We start from the raw sequence: 5,135 nt of genomic DNA, 5'->3' as shown, positions 1-5,135 counted from the left end.
TCTCAAATGATGTTAGAGGTGTTGGAAAAAATGCTTCTATGGTTCAAACTCAGTTAGAACAAGTTGATAAATCACAAAGAGAATTACTTGATGAAATGAATCATAATATACATGACATTGCTGTTGGAGTTGCAACTAGAGGAGGTAACATGACTCAGGAACCACTTTATCCTGAGGGGCACCCAAAAAGAATTGAACAAGATTTGAAAAGAAATAACACTAGTGCACCTAGTCCTTCTAAAAAGAAAAAGAACAAGAAAATTGATAGGACTTTGCATGCTTCTAGTGAATCTAAAATAGACAAACCTCCTGATAATGAAAATGAAACTTCTATCTCTGATGCTGAAACTCAATCTGGTAATGAACATTCACCTAGTGATAATGAAAAAGACAATGATGAGGTTCATGAAAACACTCAACCAAATTTAAACCAATAATGAGGCTGGTCATCTCGCTCCTAGAATGCTCCCCCGAATTCATCCTTCGATAGTCATTGATCCCGGTCAACGCGGTCTTTTTTTCACTGCTGCCCGTTGGATCCTTATTAGAAATTCCTCTGTTTTGTTTTGACCACGCGGTGAAACCTGAACGGGTATGACCAATGGGCTCGGGCTGGATCGAATTGACCGGGTGCCAGTTTTTCAGGTGCATGGGCAGCCTCTCCTGCCACGTCGCGTGCGCGCGCACGCGTCGTGGGCGCAGCGGGCAAAACCGCACAAACCCTGCCCCCAACCCAAAGCCGCCACTCCCTCCCTCCTCCTCCTCTTCCCTCCCTCATCTGCCGCCGCCACTCCCTCCCTCCTCCCTCCTCGTCGCCCCTGCCTCCACCCTAGGAGCTCCACCACCTCCCACGCGCTCGTCCTCTCATCTCCCATGTCATCATTGTCGACCCCTGCAAAGCCGTAGTGGTGCTCTCCTTGCGCCCTCGCCTCTGGTCTCACCAGGCCCTCGATGCCAGCCTCGTCGGCTTGCCGCCGCGCTCGATGTTGTGGCCCTGGTTGCGCATCTCGTCGCGGTCAGGATTCACCCATGCGTCGCGCTCACCCTGGGGAACATGCAAAAGGGTCAAAACCCTAGTCGCCAGCAGTACTCGTCAATCCCGCGCCCTCTCCGTCTCGTCTCCTCCCTGCTCCCTCCTATCCCACGCCGCCGCCTCCACCTCATCTTCTCCCTGCTCCCTCCTCTCCCACACTGCCGCCTCCACCTCACCTCCTCCCCGCTCCCTTCTCTCAAACGTCGCCGCCCTCAATGCACCATAAGGGACGCCATCGATAGGTCGGGGATATGCAGCGACGGAGCTCAGCCATAGCAGAGCAAAATCCCACTCGTAACCCTATTCGCTTGATTGACAAGAGCAGGGCAACGGATTGGATCAAGGGCGCCCTGGCTTGGCCGTCGCTGCCACCTGGATTCGCTAGCCACTGCATGGAGTCGCCCTGGCCGTCGCCTCGAGTCACCTCCGTCACTGCCGCGAGTTAGCTCCACTGTTGACACCAAGAATCCCATCCCGGCAAGGTAACTTCCACCAAATCCCTGCTCTCCCTGGTCCTTGATGCGTGTGTGTTCTGTGCGTTTAGCCATGATCTCCTACTTTTACAGGTATCCTATGCCTCCCTTCCAATCTTCAGATCTCCATATTTGGTGAATGCGGTGTTTTGGTTTCGTCAGATTACTATCTATATTTGGGGATTAGCTACGAATTGATGTTTTTAGTTTGAGAGAGGATACTCGACAATCGTGATTCTGATCTTTTTGTAGAACAGAATAATTAACTCGGTCTATTTCTGGAGAACTGCAGTGTAATGATATATGCATGAACGATCGTAACACTGAAAATGCAAAATTTGCAGTATGGTGTAATGATGGCCGGGTGTGACTTTTTTGATGGCATTGCCCAGTGCAGTTTTCAGATTTCTACTGAGTGGTACCTTGTTCTGAGATTTGTTTTTTTTTTGTTGCTATCTGCGGGAAAATTCCTAGGGATTTGATTTATGGAGGCATCACTATTTGGCGCTGGATTATCCATTTTTGCAGCACCAGCAATGTTGTTTTTGTTTGGAATGGCCAATTCACAATTTCTAAATCAGCTATACTATACTTCTTGTCAGATTACATTATCTTGCTTGGTTTCAGTCTATATGTAGCACAAAAATAGATGACATGGTTGGTTTGTAGGTTACATTAAGGAACGCCACCATAAGGAAAAGGGCATTGCACTTCTTTGTTTATATTTGATCTGTTCCTATTCGGTTTGCTGTAGTACTTAATTGCTACACCATTTCAATTTTCTTGCCATTTGCTTCTTGCTGTTTCATTGTATTCAGTTATGATATATTTTTCAACTGTACAAGCACTTGGGGAAGTCAGGAAAATTGAACCAAAGACAAACACTTTTACTGGTGATGTTGGGGCTTCTTTTAACTGAGATGTGAAAGATGCATCTTATTCCCTGAGATATATTGCCTTTAATTTCTTGATTTTTTCCCTAACATGCTAATATAGAGCTAGATATGCATGATCATCATACACATTACAGTCAATTATCCATTGGAATCTTTTGTCCATAGAGGTGATTTTGTTTGGACCATTAGTCTAGGTAGTGACATTTTGATCGATAAGGCACAAGTTTATTTTCTTTTTCACTAGGGCTACACTAAAGTAAGCATCATCATCAGTGAAAAGAAGGCATACAAATCATGAAGTTTTTGCCTTCTGTGTGCCTTGTTTAGTTGTCACTTATTTATTTCTAGGAAGTTATTCAATTCTCATCGAGCTTTCCTTATGCTTTCCATTGCTAAAGAAGAAATTTAAATACACAATATTTTTAATATTTGAGGAGGCGAGAGGGGATGAAAAGGGGTTGTAAGGTCGTACTTTGGTGCGTCTCTGGCCAACGATGGCTGGATCCATCTGACGCTCTTCCAAGCAGAGCAGTGCAGATTTGCTGACTGGTACAACATCTAAGCCTTGGCTACTCTAACTTCTTTTTGCATCTCTCAGTATCAAGAAATAAGTAGGTTAGAGTATATACTTGAAGATTGCAGCAGGCACATAATGCTTGGCTAACCAGCCGGTTAGTTGAGTTCTGCCTATGAAGGGTCAGTAGAGTTGTTGTTTTTTTTTAAAATATATGAGGATTAGTTTGGTTGCCATGTGACGGTAAGGCCAGAATGTAGTACTGATAAGTGGTTCTGTAATGGTCATATGTGTTCTGGAGTTGGAACTTGATTCTTTTTAAGTTGGAGTGGCTAGGTTGTCTATACTTATTGCATTGTTTTTCTATGATGTACTGCTCTTTCTAATGATATTTTTAAAGATTAGTATTTAAGTTTATGGCATTATTCTTATGCTTTTCAACATTACATGGTTGAGACCTTTTGTATAAGATCTTGCGCTTTCAACATCTGCTCCTTGCGCTGTGTGTATTCTGCTATGAACTGTCTACATTATAGAGAGTTGCGGTACCTACATTTGTATGCTTCCTTTTAGATGATGTTGGTTGCTCATACTGACAAAAGGTGCGTTAACAAATGATTGCAGAGCAGTGGAGAAACATGGTTCTACGAATGTGCTAAAACTGATGGATTTAACTACAGGTATTTGCATTATCATTCTACAGGTATTGCCGTATTACATTATCCAGCTGTAAGTCAGTTCTAAACTCTAAGCCCCATGTTGTAAGTATGTTCTAAACTCTAAGCCCCATATCAATCTGATGGAAGATTGGGCCATTTAATTTGAACCAAAAAGGGTAGTATGCTCTCAGTTGCTTGAATCTGTCCAGACCTGAAAATTAGATATACTTTGAAAGCTTGATGTATGAGTAGGAGACAGATGATAAAGTTGTACCTCTTGTAGCAGATTATTAGTTGCTTACCGGCTTCTATGCGGTGACCAAATGAGCAAGCAGTGTTAGTTGATAAAGGTGTAGGCAATCAACCTTTGTTGCTTCATTTTTTGGTTTGTGATGTGGAGCATCCTACGGTCATCACCATGTCAAAAGTCTGTTTGGCAAGTGACACGTGCGACCTCTACTTCTCATACATAAAGGTGAATCTTCTCCTTTACACGTGTTCACTTGACCCCTTTGAGGATTGTATACTACTTGACACTCCACTCGTGTGCATGCATAGGTATTGTCGGAACGCTACGGATGACGAGGAGAGGTGCAAGCGCCAAGGAACACCTACACCATCCGCGAGGGAAGCATGGAAGCGAAGATGGAGGAAGACGGAGCTGCGGAGTCCCCAGAGGTCGGACGATCGATGTGCCACCGGACGTCCGACAACCTACGGCCACCGGACGACCGGACTACGCCGGACGTTCGACACCTGGAACTCCAGCCAGCCCAAGAGCCCTGCCGACGAGATCTACAGCGACTGGACGACCGACCGAGACTGGACGTTTGACACCTCCCAGGCATGGACGACCGAGCGCCACCGGACGACCGGTGCCATGGCGATAGAATGATATTTATGGAAGTCCGAAGATTTCCGGATGTTCGGGCCGTCCCGAGCCTCCGGACGTCAGACATCGACCGGACGTCCGACGCATGTGTGCGCAGCCGCGGGCCTTTGGCCTTGTATCCCTCTCCCACTTACCTCTTCGTGGCTTAGACTATAAATGGACCACCTCCACCTCCTTTCTAGGGTTAGCAAATATGATAGCTCATTCTTAGGTGAGTTTTGCTCCTACCTCCTCCTCTTGAGAGAGAGAGACCACTCCCATGGAGTTCAAGACCTCGATGTGAGAAGATCCTGTGGGATATCGTCAAGACTCCCTCGTGGGAAGATCTCTCTAGGATACCATCAAGACCTTCTCTTGAAGATGAACTCTACCTTGTATCTTTCCTTTTGTTGTTCATGTACCTTTGTGGATCTTGTGTGTTTGATTGTCTAGTGGATGTGTAATTGGACTTGTTCTTGAGTGTTTCCTCTTGTGATTTCTCCCTGTTCTTCCCCGTGTTCTTCATATTCTTTGAGGGATCAAACTCCAAACGTGAAAGACCGGACTACACCAGGTTAGCCCCGTATCATATGGTATTATGAGCCACGTTGATCACGTTTTTGAAGCCCCTACCCTTTGTTTTCTAGCTTGATTTTTTTGATTTCGTCCTAAATCCGAAAATCCCCAAA

The 5,135-nt window shown here is 45.4% G+C and overlaps 1 long non-coding RNA gene across 3 annotated transcripts; it reads left to right on the top strand.

Moving 5' to 3' along the window:
• The first annotated feature begins 746 nt into the window (after window positions 1-746).
• On the top strand, window positions 747-4,932 carry LOC123159328 (uncharacterized). Of its 3 annotated transcripts, none has more exons than XR_006479630.1 (3): window positions 747-1,515; window positions 2,837-2,951; window positions 3,541-4,932. It is a non-coding gene; the product is annotated as an uncharacterized lncRNA (long non-coding RNA). The 3 variants fall into 3 exon arrangements; XR_006479628.1 differs by having other exon boundaries at window positions 1,600-2,951; XR_006479629.1 differs by lacking the exon at window positions 2,837-2,951.
• The last annotated feature ends 203 nt before the right edge of the window (window positions 4,933-5,135 follow it).

The sequence above is a fragment of the Triticum aestivum genome, chromosome 7B (genome assembly GCF_018294505.1).
Source record: "Triticum aestivum cultivar Chinese Spring chromosome 7B, IWGSC CS RefSeq v2.1, whole genome shotgun sequence".
In the NCBI taxonomy this organism is placed as follows: domain Eukaryota; kingdom Viridiplantae; phylum Streptophyta; class Magnoliopsida; order Poales; family Poaceae; genus Triticum; species Triticum aestivum.
Note: the sequence above shows the minus strand (reverse complement) of the source record. Positions and strands in the feature narration are given on the sequence as shown.